A 21,423-nucleotide genomic window follows, 5' to 3' on the forward strand; every position below is an offset into this window, starting at 1 on the left:
GCAAAGCTCATATTCAGGCATCAGTCAGTTCCACTTTTTCTTTCAGGAAGTTTATGCGCACTGAGGGCACTGAGCTTTGCAAAGAGCACAAAGAGAAGCAAAGCAGTACCACCTCACGCACTGCAGCCCTGTCAGTGCAGAAGACAAAAGATGTCATGGCCTGGCTGAGGGCTCATCTGCTAACTTGTGTCTGTATTAAGCTATTGCACATTGACTTCATATCTCCTCTTTGTTCAGATAACTTCTTCTTGTAGAGAAGCCTTTATGCTGTCAGGTAATCCAGGAAACAGTAACCTCTTCAAAGTAATCTGCTGGGATACTGATAACTATAGGTATCAGAGCAGCCCCGATGTCCAGGTACGTTAGCTTTCTAAGTGCTTAACCAGAATGTGACGTGTGTTTTGCAGCTTCCACTGAGCTTTAAGAGTTTTGTAACTCCTGAATTATTGGAGCCTACTGACTTTTACAAATGATCAGTAGGACCATCCTTTTTGAAAACAGAGCTTTCAGGGATACTAAGCCATTATCTGTTCTACCCCACTACCCTAAAACTGGGTCAGGACAACCAAAACTATTCCTGTCAGAGGTTCATTAAATCCTTTTTTTAAGACCTTCCAGTGATGGAGACTCCCCAAGAGTTATAATCTATTCCTAGCAGTCTGCAGCAGCAGTAAGAGGATGTTTTTTAAGACTCTGCAGGCATCCAAGTGAAATACTAAAAAAATTAAAATTAGTGTGTCAGAGTTGTGACAACACAATGTGAGTTTAGCTCACCCTAGTTTAATAACTTACTTATCTGCATACACTATTCTGTGCATTAATGTATACTGGGGCTGGTTGAAAATGAAAAGTATTTTCTACAAAAGAGTTTATAGTTGTTTTCACGATGGCTTTAAAACAAAGAAGAAAATGAATATTTTTTTCTCTGTATATTTTATCATTTAAAAGCACTGGAAAACACTAATACAGGTTTTCAAAATTTCAATATAATTTTATAATGCAGGAAATTCCCTAGGTTTTGGTAAGGTGAAATTGTGAGTAATTTTTTGTTGTAGGTAAAAGCAGTAAATTGAGAGATGTAAACTTTTTCAAGAAAAAAATGGTCTGTATTTTTCCCAAGTCATTAAAACCACATTTACTAACAAAAAAGGCTACAACAATAGCCCTTTTCATTAAGAACAGCCACCATCTGTTTTGTGTATTGAAAGGGGATGACTCAAATGAAGAAGCAACTGGTCTTAGCAACAGTTCAACAGGTTTTACACAAAAATGAGAACTATGTGGGTAGGATCCAAAAAGCGCTAAGGAAGAAATTGGCCTTGGTTTCTACCTCATCTATACATGTGTAAGATGTATTTTTGCCAACAGTGTTTCCTATATCCGTGGTCTACTGTGAAACTTCATTATGGGTATGTCTCCCTCTGTAATTTCATGGCCTTTGTGAATTCCTTAGAGAGAAAAGTGTGGTGCACACTATCTACTGGACTTGTCAAGAAGATACTTGAAAGGCTCCATTCCTTTTTGTTCCAGTGTAAAAAGTAGTAACAGATTTTGAAGAAAACCTCTGGTATAAGGTCATTTTTAGCTTTCTTCTCTTTATTTTAAATGCATCAATCTACATCTCTGTGAGTTTGTTTGCATCTGGTGTTTCTTGCTGATCTTCTTGCTAGGTAGGAATGAGCACAGCAGGCTCAGAGTGCACCCTCAAATGAAACCCCTTACCTTGCCTAGGCCTCCTGCTGTGGTCCAGGCTGCTGCATCCATAGACACATTGTGCTTCAGATAGACATCTCCCCATTTCCTCCTTGAGGACATTGTTCACCTAAGCCCAGCAGTAATTTACCTCCTTTCTCAGCAGCTGAATTGACTGATTGGCTCTTCTGCTCCAGAATCTTAGTACTCATGGCTCTGTCTGCTCCCTGTTCAACTGCTACAACGACAGAAGAATGCAAAGGACAGCTGAGCTTCTTCCATGTACCTAAGCTTAAGACTTGTGTACATCTCCGTAGGGAGGAAAAGAGGTGACTGTGCTCACATAGCTCATGTAGTCTCACTCTGCACCAATAGACAACTGTCAAACCAACTGTCTCACTGGCCATGCAGGTCTTATCAGCTTCTGCAGAGGGAAGACATCATCTCTTTACTATGTGTCTTGATTTGCAACATAACATGACCAAAATGCGGACCTCTAGTCATATGAGAAGGAGACACCAAACGACAGGACAAGCACAGAAAAGGACTGGATGTCTTATGATTGGGAACAAACCTATCAGGCAAGTAAACAGTTATCATCACATGCTGTCTGGAAGTCCCTTACCATGTGATGGACAAGCATAAATAGGACAACTCATCACACAGAAGGAAGCACATTCATCATGCCATACAAAGGGTTTAGGTGACCTTCAGAGTAAGGCAGTAACAGATCCACTGAAACCCGTTCAAACAGAAAGAGAATTTTTTTATGAACAAATTCAGCAAGAAAGAAAAAGAAACATGGGATTTAATCCAGTGTTCTCTATTTCTCTTCATCAATAAAATCACACAAAACTTCTTCCCCTTCTTCATCTAAAAATGAATTTATGCACAGGTTTTTGTCTTGTTCAGATACAGAATCTTTTTTTTTTCCTAATTACTTTGCATGGGAACATACCATACAATTGTAATGTTCAAGCAGAACTACCAAGGAACCTGCAAGAACCAGAGGATTGGACTCCATATTGCTAAGATTATAGCAAGAGATTGTGAAGAGTCTGCTGGAATTTTTGTGAGGTTACCAGTTTGCTGACTTATCTTAAGAGCTGTCAGGTTAAACTGATTAATTATCTCCTTATGGCTGCAAGAAACGTTATGGTCCACTGTTGGGAAAAGAACAGAGCTCATAGGAGAGAAGAATAGCCCTGGAAAATCTAAGGAGTTGTCTCAATGGAAAAATTGATAGAACTCTTGAAAGATAAATTATATGCTGAATTATATGTTGCATACAATTTGTCTGGAAGAACTTTTTCAGCTACATTGCTAAGAATGTTGCCTGTTTTCCAGAGCCAAGAGGTTTATAGCTGATGTTTCACTCCAGTTCACCATCACTGGAAGTAGCATATGGAATAGAAATAAAAGCAACGAGGTTACTGTACTTCTGTGGTCTTTCGTTATCTGGTGTGACCATGGGATAGGATTCATCAGGTGCATAATTTATGGCTGAAATGATACTTTGAGACCTGTCTGCATGATTCTCATTGATTTCCACAAAATGGCTGAAGTTGTAGAGTATTTGTGGCTTAGGAACAAATTGTGCTTTTAAAGAGATGCAAACAATACAGTTCCTGATACTGTAGTCTGATAGACTCAATAGCACAATTCAGAGATTATTTGTTCGTATTACCGAATCTTCATTGATTCTTTGTAAAGTAGGGTCGGTTTCTCTTTGAAAAAGTGCAATAGACATTTAAGTCATTCACACAAGAAAGAACGTTCTGTACTTCCCATCAGATTTGTTTTCTCCTTTACCACTTTTTTTGCAGGGAAAGCCTGAATTCTCTCCATGGGCAACTCCAAGTTCTGTGATGGTGGGGGGAGTCCTGGGCAAAGAGCAGTGGCCTCATGAAGCCCAGCTCTGGTGAAGAAAAGGCTGCCCTGCATTTGACTGCTAGAACAAAGCACACTTCAAAGCACTGAAAGGTTCAAGCCTGTCCTTAGTTAGGTCAGTGAAAACGTTTCCATGGGTCTGAATTGCCAAGGTAAAGCCACAATTCTGAAAACCCCAACTGGCTTGCTGCTCTGCATGTAGGCAGCTCACCAAGGCCTGATGAATAATGAAGTGAAAATCTAACCGGCTAATGATTTCAAGAAAGGAGAAACATTTAAATAAGGAGAACAGACTCACTTCCTCTTTCCACAGTTTTGCCTTGCCAACCAAGAGCAAATATTTCTTCTACAACAGAGAGACATTTTCATAGTGCTCAGTTAAAGGCAAGATTGTCAGTTCCATGTAAGACCATGCAACTGCCCCATTTATATCAGTAGGACATTCAGCTCATTACTGATAAAGTTTCAGGGACCTGGTCCCACTTCTTATCAGCAGGCTGAAGAAGGAAGGACACCAGCACTCTTTTTTGAGGTCCATTTATACTGTCAAAGCAGAATGACTGAGCTATACAGTATGGGAGAACTAGAGATCATATGACAAATACTGAGCGTGCATGACATCCATTACTGGGCCGTTATTATCAAAACCAGTTCTTAGGAGCAAGTATGAAAAATAACCATAAGGACAGCTAAGAAAATATCACTGAGTCAGATACAGGGAGGTATGCCAAAAACAAGTGAACAAATCCAGTTCTTGCAGCAATACTGTAAAGTTGCTGTTTTCTTGAAGTATCTGTTGCTTCTTTTCACACTTGCTTAGCACACTTCATATTCCAGGTTAGCAGCTTTGGTGTGCCTTTGATCTCTGTAGCAACAGGGGAATTGCCAGTTGAATTGTCACTTTTCTTTAACTCCCTGTCAAAGGCACATCTTCCCTCACATGCAAAATCAGAAACGCTTAGTCAGATTAAGTGTAGGATTAGTGAAAGGATATGGATGTTTATATTGATTTATTTTCTTTTTTCTTATTTAAAAAAAAAAAAGTATTTCCGTAACTAGGATTATTAGACTAAGCATGTCTTCATCTCATGAAAGAGCAACCTAAATTCTCGAGGAGAACTCACTGTGGGTATCCACATTTTTACAAGTATTCAAGGCTTACTTTTCCAGAGTGCTAAAAACAGACGGATAATCAAAATGAGTTCTTTAAAAATGGACTTGCAGAGGAAGTCATACTCAGTTCTCATTTAACTGCCCATAACAACTAATCTTTAAGAGACTATAAAGCATAGGTCACATTCTGTTTGCACGTACACACCCCTGTAATGTTGCTTCCACATTACATCACGGAAAAGGAAGAGTGCCAGTACAAAAGGCTTGATGGAATTCACTTAAGGACTGTAAAAGGCTCTATTTCTATTCTTGGGATTGAATTGTCTGGTCGGAGCTCTATAACAAGTTACTTGCTGCAATTGTGAATGCAACAATTTTGTTGAGCAATTAGTTTGCTCATCCCTATGCTGACAAGGATTGCTACTTCTAAGTAAGAATGGAAGCTTATAAAGCGAAAAAAGCAGATACTACCACATTGAGAAATCCCTTACTGTGACAGAAATTTCCCTGAAATCAAACGGCTTATCTTCCGTATAAGCTACCACTCATTCAACTTTGTGTGGCTACCAGGTATCCAGCCCATATATTTTTTTTGAGATGGTAGCCACGATCAGCAACAGCCTGGAAAGCTAGGAGTCTCCATGACTACCACACTCCACAGAGCTCTGTCCACTGAATGCTCAATGAACATAAAAGACCTAAAAAGAAGAACCAACTACTGTTTCTAAAAAGATTCCACATCTTCAAGGAACTGTACAATGAGGCAAAAATATTATCTCTAGCAGAAACCTTATGTTACAGGCTTGCTTTCATTAGCAGTGCCGATGGAAAGCAAAGATGCCAGTGAAGGAAACAAATCAGGTTCCGGTGGGGACTGGAAAAAAATGCGGAATAATGGAGTGATATATTCCTGAGCTGACATGTGACAGCTACAGCCAAGGATTGACTGCATGGCATAGTAGATGCTATGACATTTCCTCATCTACCACCACCCTATTCACTGAAGTGAGGAATCCTCTTCTCTGATCTCAATTTATATCCAGGCTAAACATGGCAGGGCTGGGGAACAGTTTTCAATTCCCAATTACTGTAAATCTAGCTCAGCACTGTCCATACAAAGTAGAGAGCCAAAAACTTTCCAGTTTTCCAAATGTCTGTGCCTTGGCTAATGGGCCAACACTATTCCGTATTGCAATGATCCAGCTCTAACTGAAGCAGTCTTAATGACCCACGACGGAAATTAAGGAGTGAAATGAGAGTACAGTCTTCTTGATCACTTTTAAGAAGAAAAATACAAAATTCGGGGTCTAGCAGGAAGCAAGAACTACTTCCATCTAACTATCCAAACCAGTAAGAATCAAGTATAATAAATATTACATGTGTAGTAAGAGAGACTTTTGAACACATTTCTTTGAAATACTCACTTAGGTACGGAAGGTAGGTAAACATTAAATTAGTCTCCGTAAAAAAGACAGCTTTTTACTCCCGCTCGATTTTAGAGGCCCCAGACAAACACGTTCAGATGCTGGAGTGATGGGACATTGAATGTTAACACGGGGCTGGATTGTGGCTTTGTTTTAAGCAGAAAAAGTTCCAAACTGCAAAAAAACAATCTTTGTCTAGTGATTCTTATTTTCTCCTTATCACAGCATTTTGAACTCTGCTCTAACATTACTAAGGGTGGAAAAACACAGCAGACTTACTTTAGACTGCTGGAGTGCTGCATTTGTTCTTTTTCCACCAAACTGGAGATGAAAGCGTTGTGCATCGCGCCTACTTGCAAAGACATACACACACCTGAGGGATCACTCAGTGCGGCACACCTGGAGAATGACAGTTTTGAGTGAAGGTACAATAACAGTGCCATACCTCAGGAGAGAGAAGGAAATAGGAACATTTTTCATGATGGTCTCCAGAATGATGGAGAAAAGAGCAGCAGTCTGTCTCCCACCCCATTAAAAGCTCACCCACTGGTACGCTGCTTTCTTCCTTGCTTCACGTATCTCTGAAGCAGCTAAAAGCAGATTTAGTAGCACGCTGTCACACCGCTCAGCATCGGCGAGAGCAGACGCACTTCTTTCAGCTTGACAAAGAAGACCCATGAATTCACTCTAAGAGATTCAAAGACTTTTCCAGTTAGTTACCTGTTCAAAGTCTGTGGGGAGATGGCAGGGGAGGAGCATTGCCTTCCCCCATTATCTCGTCTCAGATAGTGAACAATGAACATGAGTTCTCCTCCCTATTCCACTTTTGGGAAGGGAATCCATTGAAAGCTACAGTCCCTTACACAGCACACACAACCTGAGAGACCTCCTGGTACCCAGCAGTCACCAGGAGTAAACGAGATACCCCAAAGTTGCTTCGTTTCTGATTACAGAAGACGCTCCCTGATGCTGATGCCATGATACATCAACTTCAGTAAGTGCTGACGTTTTAAATGGTGGCTGGTTTTAGTGGCACACCATTAGACTCAGCAGGATTTTGCTTACGTTTCAAATGTTCATTTTCTGATAATTTTACCAATTCTAGTAAGTCTAGTGAGTTTTGTTTCCCATTCACCTCCACCAAGGGAAAACAACCTTGCAAAGCTAGACAAGATTTGGAAGCTCACTCTAAACTCAGCTATGTGCTAGATAATTGGTACTAGAGAACAAACACAGCCCTGACTCTGGGGATGCTGAGCTGGGTGAACTGCAAGGGCTGCAGTCTCCACAACAGGTAATCTGGAAGCCCTGAGCAGGGTTTTCTTTTGGTATAACTACATCTATCCCCCCGAAAATCATCAAGGACGGGTTAAAACCCAAGCCTCAAATTTTGAAATTGCAGTCGCAGAGCAGGCAAATTTGCAGAGTGGAATCTGATTGTCAGGTCTAAGCTCGTGCTTATCAAGGTGTGGAGGTGTTCAGACTCAGCATTTATGCCCAGACTGTTAATCACAGCTGCTGAATGACTTCTGCTCTGGATGCTGTTCAAGGGAGTGGATGAAATCACATCTCAATGACCAACCACAAGACATGTCACCTGGTCTTCTGCTAAAGATGTGCTCACAAAGAGTTCTCCATTTGGATGGAATGACTGTATCAGCCCAAGCCACCACTGCTGAAATTCCTCCATCATGCACTCTATACAGATGAGTTTCTGATATCCCTGTCCACATCTGTCAGCAACTCATTTTGTGAGTGGTTTCACCAAGTTCAATGTCCAGACATAAATGGAGTATTCGCCAAAGTTAGTCAAGCTATTGGTGGAATAAGACCCTGTGTATGTGTAACACAAACCTGCTGGTATCAATACACTGTTTATCACTGATGCCAGATATTTTGAAAAAGATACTCGAGAAGAGTGAGAAACAATGTACAAATCCTGTAACGCCCTGTTGGATATCTCTTGTTCAATATCATGTCTTTTCTCAGAACTCCTAAGTATAATTCTCCACTTCTAGGCCTATGAGATGCTTATAACTATACGCATTCAAAGTGATTTCTCAAATGAATTTTCCAGATGTCCTGTGCCACTCTTTTATTTTATTTATTTCATCAGCCAAAACCAACAGTCTATGTGAGGTGATACAGGTGAAAAACAAACACACACGTGCAGTTTAAAAGAAGTACATGAGTAATGAGTTACTGTCTTTTTAGTGGTTCTTGAACATTACTTAAACTGAATTTCACTTCACTAAAACTGACTAAAATAGGAACTTAGACATAGGCACTTTAAACACATGTATTGAAAACGCTAACTAAAGTGGCTTAAAGCATCTTTGAATAGTAAGAGTGGAGTATATTTCCATATTTTTTGTTCATGTAGGAGAAGGAGGCATTTCTCAGAGTAGAAAATGGTTTTGGTTCCTAAACCTCCTTGTTTGAGGCATCCGTATTTTAAAAATTGGCCAAGGAATGTGTGACCTATTTTTGTATATATTAAGACATGTCATGAGAAGAGAAGTTAAATGAAAGGCTTATTAGTATCTATTTCTGATTCAGAAGAAATAATGAATTGTGGCCAAATGCAAACTATCCGTCTTGTGTCTTAACTTCCTATGGTCACCATGTAGACATATTTAATTAAAATTTCTATCCAGTGGGAGAGACACAGATTTCACCATCTTTAAGTAAGATGTAGAATGGGATCATCTCATGATCAAATAATTTAATACAGCTGTACTCTGTATATGTTAGAAGCGTCCTTTTTCTGTCTCTGAAGTGTTAATGAACTTAAATTGCTAAAGCTGTACTTTACTGTGCTATTAAAAGCTTTGCATTTCAGTAAATCTTGTTGTTCAATACAAAAAAAATTTAGTTTAATACTCAACATTTCTCTAGAACTTCAAGAAAAAAGATGTGTCAAATATCACCATATGTTAAATGTTGACTTTTTCCTTACAGCAATCAGTATATCTATGTTACTGATCTGGAGTAATGTTGGTTTGGTCATGATACAGTCTTGTACATTCCAGAGTGTAAATAGGCCCATTTTTATCCTGCAATTGTTTTACTCTGTCATGACTCCTGTAATTCAGTATTTCTAATAAGATTCATCTGTATCTTGCATAAACAGAGCTATAGCAAATTGGACTTCACAAAGAGGAAGATTAGCTTAGTTAAGGGAAGATTTACTTTTGAATAAAACAAGCTTGGACCACCATACTTTGAGAATATATAAATAATAAGTATAAATTTAGGATCTTGGATTTAATATGCAACATTCTGTTCTTAGAGAAGTTCATTTTGCTTGGGAAGCACTGGCAGTGGTACACTATAGCTTTCTGTTCTCCAGCTAACACTTAAGATGTTTGACAGGGTGACCTGATGAAGTCCTAGCCTGGAAACTGCCTGACGCCTGATTTCTTTCTGCTCTCCCCTTAACTGCAGAATGACCTGACCACGCTGACTTCCTAACAGTGCTTAAAGAATGATAGTCTCACACTCCATATTTGATTTTCTTTTTTGCACATTCATGCCCACAAACTCTTCCAATGGCTTCAGTTGAATGTCAACTCTAACCAAGTAGAAGACTGTTTTTATAGTTAGGGTACGGGACTGGGACTTGGTTCAGTCATGGCTTTTCTAGTGGATTGCTATCTAAGCTGAAGTAAGTCTCTCTCACCTCCCAGTGACTCAGTTCCTTACCTCGAAATTGCATTTGACATTACTTTCTTCTTGTACGACCTGCAACACTTTTGAACCTCAGGCAGTTCTATAACAAAAGCAACAGCAATTCCAGGACAGACCCCAAGAGGAATGCAAGCAGAATGATCATGTCATACATGTAGGAACTGGCTGATACAAGCTGTAGAAAACAAGCTGAAACCTCTTATACTCTCTGCCCTCCTTCTGTAAGAGTTACAGGCAAAATAACAGGTTCCAAATTTCAAGAGAAAAGTGAGGAGAGCAAAGTACTGAGTAGTGTCAACCAAACATTGTCAATCTCATAAAACCTAGGGCTGCTCTTAACTGGTCTTTCTTTCTGACAATGTTCTGACTGTGGCATGGTACAGTTTAGCTTTTGAAAATTTGTTGAGAAATAGATGAGCAAAATAAATTCATTCCAATATGTTCCTTTTTATGTTTATATATGTATGTGTGTGTGCTCTGCTGTCGTTGAGAGATATATAACTGATGAAGTTATATGGGCTGAAGAAATTCTCCAGTCTTCCTTTTTCTCTGCACCTAGCTTGAAACTTTATAGAAGCTCCACAGAGCAAATACTGAACTGAATGTATTTGTACGTTGCATATGCTGATCTCTGCAACCATTTCAAGAGCTGTGCTAAAGGAAGTATTTAAGAATACAGGGTCAAACCTACAAGAGTTAAGACAATCTAAGAACAGCTCTTACAAACAATATCTCAGCAGAGTAGCCATTGAGTACCCATCATGATGCCTACTTCAGGTTAACAATCAAATCCTATCTTCTTCTACATGTCTCACCCTTCTGCTTCTTGACTAGAGACCCACCAGCATTACTGCCTGCAAAGTTGGCTCAGTTAAGAGCAGTTTTCTCTGTTTTGATTTCAATTTCAGAAGCTTGTAACTGATTGCCAAAAGAGTACAGAACTGCTGGTTGGACCTTGTTCAGCCTCTCCCTGGCAATGGCTTGCACACACTCTCGTTAACAGCAGCCATCTTTCAGTGCAGCCAAAATCTCCAGAGAAGGCTTCTCGTAAGTCAAGGAGTTTCTGTTGAGCACATAGAAAATGAAAAAGATTGCAGCCTGGCCTTTGGAGGAAATTTGCATATGGGTAGCAACAAGACCCTACTACAAGAAAGCACTCCTGGCAAATGAGAAGAACCTCTCCAAAACAAGGGGACACAGGAATACCATGAAGGCATTTGTAAATGTGTTTATTATGGATGTATTCCCTCTGCAAATATTCTCAGAAACTCTTGGCCTCTTAAAAAAAAGTTTAAATGGAAGAAACTACCTCCGTAACAAAACCAGGAAGAAAATTTATGACGCATTGAAAATTTCAAGCCAAAAACTCATGCTAAGCAAGGTTAAAAGCAACTGACAACACGGTCTTAGGTAGGAATAATGTTACGCAATCTTAACTAGACATTGCTACCTGAACAATCGCTAATTTAAAGCAAAATTCTGATAAACACCTACCCTACTGCACAAAAGTGAGTTTTATGTGTCTTGCAAAGAGCATGAGAAGACATGCAGAACTCCTTCACTTTGACATTTCATTTTCACTTTGGATAAAAAGATGTTACTTGGTGATGTGACAGCAGTGCCGTGTATCATATCTGCAGCATCACTGGCTTTGTCAAATCAACGTGGATAATTCAAGGCTACTGTGTTCCTCTTTCAAAATACTGCTATGCCTGGGTTTAATTTTACTTCTTGCTTACTAGAATAATTCTGTATGGGAAAAGGAATGTTAAAGCCATTGCACATCTCAGATTTCAGGAGATCCTTGGAGGGAATATTCATCCAAACAAGAAAAATATTTGTAGTTCAAGTTTAATTTCTTGATTGCAAAGGAAATATTGCCGAGACACTGGAAAGATATATTTTACCATCATCATCATTCTGTATGACCATTAACTCTCATAGATACTGTTGCTTTTAACAAGCTTGTTTTCTTCACTGCATATCCGGATAATCAAGATTTTTCCCTGCATGATTATCTCAATACTGCCATGGCTTGTCTTAGTGCAATACTTCATATCTTTATACCATAACAAAATATTAATGAATGGTTATCAGTGTTGAAGGGGTGTTGAAAAACAGTGAGATTAAATGACTCTTTAATGGCCATACGAGATGGCTGTGGCAAGTAAAATTGAGTACAGATTCCTCGAGTTCCTGCTGAAAGTCTTTATGACAGTATTATCTTTTCTAATTGCAAGACTCAAAAGTAACATATGGTTTTCCTCTAAATGCATAGTCTTTATTTTTATTCCAGTAGTTTGCAGCAGTTCCTAGAGTCTAGACCAAGAATTTGTTGTGGTAGGTTCTGTCCAAACTCAGCATAAAAACATATGAAAGCCTTAGAAAGACAACAGATGAAGACAGTCACAGCAGGAGAGGACAAAGAAAGAATGGAAAGGTTTGGTGGAGCTGGAGAAGCAAGCAACAGAGAAACATCAGCCACTGTGAGGGGGAACCATCCCCACATAGCAGTCATTCAGCCCTCAATAGCAGGGACTGTAAAAGAGAAATTTTGAGCAGCAGCATAGGGAAAGCAGGAAGATTCCTTTTTGAAGATTTAAAACACCAAAGGTGGAAGCTGGCAGATTGGGCTGGTCAGAGGTGGGAGATGTTATCTTCATGAAGCATCTTCCAGTGACTGAGAGGTGATAGGTAGAACAGGTGTGATGTGTTTTGTAAATGAATTTAAGTAGGTTATAGCCCAAATGCTAAAGAAGGAAAAATAAGTGTAGAGATACTAACCAAAGGGAGTTGCAGTCAGAGTGACAGTTTGGAAAGATTTATAGGAGTGAGACAAGGTGGTCTTAGTCTTTGCCAAAGACCAGAATATTTGTGATACAGTAGGAAGTGTGAGGAGCCTGACCAGCCGTAGACAATGTGGATGGAGAAGACATAGTTTTGTCTTTGTTTGTTTTCCATTGTCATCAACTAAGTAGGTCGTTGCAAAAGCTCAGTGGATGGCAGGTTTAAGGACTCTGTTTTAGGTATGTAGACCTTGGTCTGAGGACAGGATACATGCCACAAGATTTCAGAAACAGGTCCAGATTCTAGATCAGAGGGAAGAAGACAGGTCTGACTAGTGATGTTGATCTGCTGGTCATCACCATAGACACAGTAGCTGAGTTTGGTCTGCAGAAGAGCACAGCAAAGGAACAATGGCAATTAAAGCACCAGCTCTTTATTCCACATGTATCTGTGTATATGTGCACATATAAGAACATTAGGTGGCCATATAAGCCAGATCATCAGTATCTTGTTTCTGATTGGCCAGAAACATAATTGGACATAAATTGGGTTCCTGGCCTAGAGTTTAAAAGAACACTGAATTACAAGTCCGAAAGGAAGAATTTCCAAGGTACTTCATGTTGATTTAATTCTACACAGAGAATCTTACGCTGATTTCAGCAGTCGCAGAGTTACAAGTGATTCTACATTTTAAGTATTTTATTCAATGCAAAAGAGAATTGTGGGGAGGTAAAACAGTAACAAGATATCAGTGGTTTGTTCTGTTTAGGTGCACTGATGTAAATCAGGAGCATGAGCAAGGCAAGCAGAGTTCTATAAATGAGCAAGAGAAGAATGCAATATAGTAGTAATTAATCCATACCCTAAACTCTGTGGAACCTGATTACCTCCCTCTGAAAATTTATGAAGAGATTGTTTTGCAGTCACACTTAAAAACCCCTTTTCCACATGGATTTCAGTTACTTCTCTGAGGACTGCAGTATTTTATTAAAGGAATATAGATTAAAATTAGCATGATCCCTCGTGCCCCTGCAGTGTCCCTTTACTTCCCTTTCCCATACAAAAAAAAATCTCTGAGACTCCATTCAGGGATACCCAGAAGTTGTTTGGACATTTTGATTTAAAGCACGTCAGAGCTCTCTGTATATTACACATACCAGACTTTAGAGGGGGAGCTGCGTTCAACAACAAAGGGCTGTGGCTGCCTCCAACAAGAGGCTGCTTGTTTCCAGTCTGGTGAGTCGAATGCTGAAGACGACTGTTGGCCACAGTCATCAAGGTGCACAGTCCTGTGTCTCTTGGGTGCTCAAACTGCTACTGATTTCTAGAGCTGGCTATATACTTTTATCAAACCTTCATGCCTGACTATGCAGTAGGAACATGTAAGAAGGAAGGTGTCAGTTACATCCAAAAATCTGTCCGATACATTTCATCAGTGAAAGACTGAGGTTTATACACCCTGCCAGATCTCCCATATGGAGTAGCACCTTGCTCTGATGGAAGTTGCATGGAAATCATGAGAACATGTGAGGAATCAGGTGTTACCCACCAAAGCTAAGGGCTTGAGGAGTTGGCTCACTGAAAATAACTTCTATGTTATGTCATTTTACAAGGATGGGTCAGTCCTGTATGGAAGTCAATAATTTCCACAGGGTATGATGACAGCAGTTTGAGGTTGCTAAACAACTGGACAGTGTTAGCTCAGAGTGTTCACAAGCTCTCCAATAAATTAAAGATCATGTTATTCGCTGTTTATCGTAGATAAAACATAAATCTAATATAAGCACCAAGGAGATTCCAGCATGCACTGTATCAACATCAGAAAGAACATTTATGATTGTTGTCACACAAACACACACACAAAGAAAGTAAAAGAAGCAGCTCAGCCTGACTAACATTTAGAGATATAAAGCTTTTATATCCCTCGGTCTTCTTTCCTTTGTGATTTCCACGGGATTTTCATTTCCAGAGATGTTATGCACTTGCTTTCAAAGGAATTCAATATTTTCATTCAGAAAAGTAATTTCGCAGCAAAGTAACAGAGAGCAATGTCCTGGGTATTCATTTTCTGAGCCAGTCTTTCAAAGTCAGTTTGTGTTGCAAGAAGCAGAGAAGATATGAAGAGGTATAAATCCTCTATACTTGGTTCCCACAACCCTCCTCCTCCACTCTTCTCCAAGCGCAGGCTGCAGTGATGCCTGTGCAGAGAGCACATGAAAAGAAGTACACAGTGTCAGGAGAGCTCTGAACTCCTGCAAGATGCAGCTGAATGCAACCTACCTCACTGAGCCTGAGCCCAGCACGGAGGGATGGTTTCATATTTCTTGCCCTGCAGTGAATGTGCTATCACCATATCCATCGCAATAATTCAGTCTATTTTCTCCTCATTGTTCTAAGAACTAGGAGAAAGCTGGGAGTCTAAGGTGAAAGGAGATGAGATGACTTACTTCCTTGGATACTTCTGTGCAGATAAAAAGCTAATCCTGATAAAACCAACTCTGAAATCCTTCCAACTCACGTTAGCGTCAAGGTCACACATTATTAGACAAGCAAGGTTAAAGCCACACAATTTTCTGAACCAAAAAGATGGCCAGGGGAGGGAGGGGAAGAGAGGGGGGTTATAGGAAGCGAGGGAAGCATCTCCCGCCTCTACTCACGGTCTTTGATGTGTTTCAGGAAAAGAAAAAATTAGAAACCTTCCTGGTTTTTCAGGAGAGGTCCAGGGTGCTCTGAGAACAAGGTAGACAAACAAGGCCCTGCCTACCCCTTTGTTCTGCAGAGCAGACATGCTCCACGACCTTGAGGATGACAACAACATTTGTTCCTCACACAAAGATAAAGCTAGCCGGTGACTGCGCTTCCCCCTCCCCTCTCCCGACCACAAGCAGAACAGGCAGGATGTCGAACAAAGGAGCAGCAGAAACAGAAACGAGCATCACGTTCAGATTAGAGGACATTCAGAGTCCGTAAAAGTTCCATTAGAATAAGCACAGACCCACTTTCAATGAGGAAGGGGTCTTTTCTCTCTTCTCCTTTGGTGTATATTGTTAATCTTTCTTCCTGGATGACTCCTCACAAACGCATTTTGTTTTCTTCTTTGATTTTACGTGCCAGGACTATAAGGAGGAAGGGACTGAGGCCCTTTCTTGGCAAGCTTTCAAATCACTTCCATAGGAGACATACACCCTATTGCCATCTCTCTAAGGGTATAAATTAAACGAGTGATGAGCAGTCCAGAGCAATTCAAACGCCGGTAAAGCTTAGGTCCTTCTCCAGTCCCTCATTACAGTGAACACTCTGGCATCTGCTGCACAGACTCAGCTGGAGGAATAAAGCTACGCACGGGAAGAAGTGGATGAGCAGAAAGTCTGCATTTATATTGCATCATCCCATGATGAAACAAGAATTGCTAATTATAATACAGCACGTAAGGGGAAAATAATTGCTGGCAATTCCCATAGCAACAAGGCTACCTTTAACATATATATGTATATAGACACACACATATATGTTGGACATACTTTGAGATAAGCCATCATTTCAGAAAGGAATCTATCTTATGTTGTTTGCAAACCTTTTGCCAGAGTGAACATTACAGTGATGGCATTTTTCTTTTATCTGTCTTCCTCCCTTATACATATTTAGGCAAATAAAAATGATTCTTTACAGATATATTCAACATGCCAGCTTCGTATTTTCTGCAGATAACCCATTTTCATTCAGCTTAAAGCACACTCTATCACTTTTATTCAGGACTCTCACCATTTACACCAAGTGAAAAAGTTTTCAAGATGCCTTACATAGCTGTCTTTCCTTAGGATCCATATGGAAGGTCTCAAACATTATCTTACAAAAACACAACCAAGCCACAAAATAGGTGGTAAAAACTAGCTTAATACAGAAAATGCATTTTTAAGATTCCTGCTTATTTATCTGATATTTCTACAGCTCTTTCATCTCCTTTCCACTCTTTTTCTTCACAGATTATACAACCGGCATATGTCTTGCAACTAGACATCTCCTAATAACATAAAGTTGAGCTTCTCATTCAGACTTGGACCGAATTTATATAGGATGAGATTTGGATTCACAAATCTAGATGAGAACATCTTTGCTCCAGATGGATGCACAGGAAGTATCTGCCACTTGAGTGTCAGATTGTGTCCAAGCCTGAACCACCCTGTGGAAGGGAAGATGAAGTTTTTCTTCTCCCCAGAGGTCTAAGCCACACTAACAGTCAACTTGTTGACTTTCATGAGTTCCTGACAAAGACCCTGGTGCTGATGATGCTTTGCACTGCAGCCAACAAGAATGGGGACCTACTAATAACTCTTCTCAAGTTTTGCTGTGACTGCTCTCTTACTCACCTTTGTACTGAGTTCAAGAGCGGTTTCATACCCTGCTCACCCTAAATAGAAGACAAATAGGGGTTTTAATAGTTACCTAAGCTTCTTTTACAGTTATCTTACACAAGGACATGGATCTGCTGGAATGAGTCCAGAGGAGGACCATGAAGATGATCGGAGAGCTGGAGCACCTCTCCTGTGAACACAGGCTGAGAGAGTAGGGACTGTTCAGCCTGGAGAAGAGAAGTGTCCGGGGTGATCTTATTGCAGCCTTCCAGTACGTAAAGGGGGCCTACAGGAAAGCTGGAGAGAGACTTTTGACAAGGGTGTGTAGTGATAAGACACAAAAAATAAAATAAATTAGTGTTAGAACAAGGCAACAGTTTTATCAAGATGAATGCACAGGTTCTTTGTAGATTTTGGTAGCAAGTATATCCACACAAACACCTGCATGCATTCGTGACGAAGCAGAAACTGAATAAAATGGTAAAGAGCATCAGAAACTAGTAGTGGTTTGGGGTAGTTAAATCAAAATACTGCCAAGTAGCCCTCACGTTCTGAAAGGCGATTGAGAAGAGGCCTGAATGCTTTCTGAAAATCTGACTCCTGAAACGCATCTCAAATTGACAACCTAAAAATTGAAGACCCATTAAAGCAAAGAGACTTTCTTGCTTTTCCTTATTTTTAATCTTAATCACAAGATTTCAGCTGTTGTCAGTGTACTCTCAAAACCAGATGTTAGATTCTTCTCATCACCATCAAAATCCACTTCCATGTACTTAAAATGCTACACCTATGCTTCGCTGGAAACATTTAGACTTTGTGTTTCTGAACCGTTCTCTTTCCAACATTTTTATTTCTAGGTGGCTGTTGTTGTTTATCAGAGCTTTATGTGTGTTACAAAGCAGAAACAATTACATGAGGGAGGCCAGGAGCATGTTAACTACAAAAAACAGTTGTCATAAACACTCTGCATCTTAATGCACAGCTTCAGTCTTTACGTAAGATTAATTAAAGAGCAGATGTTCTGTCATACTTTGCATTAGGTATGGTTATCTTTGAGATTCTAGCTCTTCCGTTTGCTGTGTTTTAATTTGCATTATTATGCATTTTGAGCCTGAGGCATGAGTAGTCAAGTGGTAAACATTAGATATACAGAACTATATTTCCAAAATGCACCTTCACCATTAGGCTGGCTAATATAATTCTATTCTATTTTAAGCTAGATTCCCTCCCCCTCCCTTTTTCATTTCCTTTTGACATGTTACATGGCAAGAAGACAGACCAATGGGAAAAGACAGACAGACAGATGTATTCTGTGTGAGTGCATGCATTTGTACACACGAGCAATAGTTACATGAGGGGCTTTGTGTAAAGTGAGCCATATGTAGAACATTAATTCTACATATCAGTCAATGCTGCTGAAATTCTTTATCTTACATATGGAAGAAGCTTCTGCTGAATACCCTGCATTTTTCTAGAGGTTTGCATACCAGCTACATGAAGACACTTCTGCTTTTGTTGTTTTGAATCTGAGGCTCCAAACTGAATTCTCATTTTCTAAATGCAACTGCTGGAAATTGATGTCTGAAAACTTTTCAAGCAGTGATCAAAGTCTGATGTGAATTAATTTGTCATCATAACAGAGCACTACTTACAAGTCATTTCAGTCTGGATTTCAGCAAAGGCAATAGATATCTAGGTTGACAATTTCATTTAAAAGGATAGAAAGCCTTACATTTTTCTTTCATTGGTATCTTGATTTAATGAACATACAAACACATCATCACCATATGTTCTAAATATCAGCTTCAGTGCTTGTTCTTAAGAAACATCTTGGAAAAATGCCAATGAGAGAAGCTCGGAAGAAGCTTGAAAAGGTTTTGAGACATATTGCTGCAACTTGGGAAAGCAAATCCACTGGTGACTAATTACTCAAGAATTTAATTTGAATAGCAATATCAATAAATTACCAATACATACTTAACAGACATATAATGACAGAATTCATACTAAGGATAACAAAGCCAGTTGTTTTAGTGACTGGATTTCCAAATGCCTATGAAACGTTGATCTCTACAGCAGGTCGTAAATATGTGATGAAAATGTCACACATTTCCTCATTATGAAACTCTTAGGTAAGGTATTACTACAAAAAAGGCTGCAAGCCACAGAGATGTTGGAGGCCTGTTCTTAACCCTAGAACGGGATGCTCAAATGAACTATCCCTCTTTCCAACTTCCGCCTGTTTTCTGATCATACACACAAGTACTCACACACTACATGCACGCAGACCTCTCCGTTTTTGCCACCCTTAGCGTGGCCATGACTTTGATTTTGCTTTTTGCTGCCTGTGAATGCCCCTTATAGTATTTCTCATTGATTAGTGTGGGACTTATTTGTGTGAAATGACTCATCAACCAAGGCCTCCACTGCTGGCTTTTGCTAACAGAGTGCTTTTAAGCTCAAGCAGTTTTCTTTTTTTAGCCAGTTTTTCTTCCACAGCAGGAAACTGAGCGAGCCTGAAATAAGAAAAGTGCTGACAATGATGTCAGAACTTCAACCAAGGCCCCTAGGACAAGGTAGTCAAATAGTCAAGTGAGATGTGGTTTCATTTCCAAAGAACTGTTCCTATTCTTCAGCTCAGACAATAATTATTGAGCAACCCTTCAGGTTCACCCACTTTCAGTGCTCTCATTTTTCTTATTTGTTTTTCTCTCAATTTGATGAGAGCCTGACTTTTCAGCTAATGATGTGATGGAGGTGGTGGTAGAGGATTAGCAATGAATTTCAGTGAAATGCTTTGTTCTGAACACTAAAATATATTTAGGTGTGCTTCACAGCCCAAGGGATTGACAGCATTATACAAAGCCTTATATCTCTATGTGGTCAATTCACAGCCATTCCAGGTTAATAAGTGATGAAAGCCACAACCTCTGCATGGCTGTCTGTCAGGCAACATGAAATGGTTGCACATTAGCCTCCGGTGGTCAGGTTTAGCAAAACAAGTCAAGATAGCTGATGTAATCATTGACTGCAGTACCAGGGCAACCCATGTCTAAACTGAGGACGCATCTCCAGTTGTTCTTGCTCATGGATACTGGTTTCACCATAATCTTGCGGAGGTAATTACAAGCTTTGAGCTAGAAAGATGAAAGGCCGTTCCAGTTTCCAATGTTAATATCAATGCTGAGCTACCAGCCTAAGCTCACCAAAGGCATGCTTCCTTTTTGTACGTTTCATGTGCAAAAGCAACACAGATTTCTTGACAGGCCTCACAGAGTTTAGCAAATACACAGGACTCTATTGGTGGCACCTCAGAATAAGAATTGGAGAATAAGATATTTTACCACTGGACTAAGCACGGGGTTCCCCAAATGAGCTTGTGATGCAGTCAGAGATCACAGACAGGAGAGAACTTGCCATGCCTCTGAAAGATGTTTTAAGAAATTCCTTTTCCTCTCACCTTTCATGATGACAAAGGCTCACCAAGCTCACCCTTCCTTGCCATCTCCTGGAGATTGACTTGCCTGTCTAACGTGAGCAAAAAACATGCATCTGTCTAGGGCCAGAGGATCCTTTGAGTCTGTCCTGGAGGAGGACAGCCTCTCTGGAGGAGAATAGTCTTTGCTTTTTTAGGTTCCACTTTGAAAAGAACAGCCGAGAAAGAAGCTGTTCATCAACAGACGTAAAACTGGACACAGGCATGCACATGAATCACCAGCTGCTTCTGGATCAGCTCTGAAAGTGAAACTAGACAAAGTAGAAAAGAAAGAGCACCTGTTTATCTTCCAGGGTCTGACTTTCAGTTGGCTTACCGCGACTAGGGTATTTCTTGTGAGTCGTACATACCCCAAGCAACCTTTTTTTTCTCTTTTAGGAAGCACAGCATGATATTTCCAGAAGGCCAGAGCTCAGGCTCTGGAACTCAAGTTTTAAGCAAGCTCAGCCTTTCAAATGTAAAAGCAAAGAACACTACACTGCCTTTTGCCATCAGAGCTCGAATTAAGCTCTCTGTCTAGACATCGCATGTACTTTGTTCAGACTTGTGCTAGGATCTTTTAAGATCTCAAAAGCCAACCAACGAGCCAGATTAGTACTTGCATGGGAGAACTACATGAAAGGCTGAGTAACTCAGCTACAAGTACAAACAAATCAGTTGAAAATGAACTTAGTTCAGTCTTCCTTTCCTGGCTTAACAGTGTGTTCTGCAGGTTCACTCTCAATGGCATTCTCTGGGTTTCTAAGAGAATTAGAAGAGCTATCTCAGAGAAAATAAAAATAAAAGAAAAAAGACATCATACTGAAATCTAATCCAAAAGCAAATATCAGCCCTGCACTCAGACAGGTTTATCTGAAGGTACTTTTATAGCATGCCATAATCCCACTATTATTTAGAGTTTGCGAAGTGACAGTGCAGGCAACGAACTGACAACTGTTCATCCTTTCTAAGGATATGTTTTGTGGAGTAACAATAAGAT

This window comes from Tauraco erythrolophus, chromosome Z (genome assembly GCF_009769465.1).
Source record: "Tauraco erythrolophus isolate bTauEry1 chromosome Z, bTauEry1.pri, whole genome shotgun sequence".
Lineage (NCBI taxonomy): Eukaryota > Metazoa > Chordata > Aves > Musophagiformes > Musophagidae > Tauraco > Tauraco erythrolophus.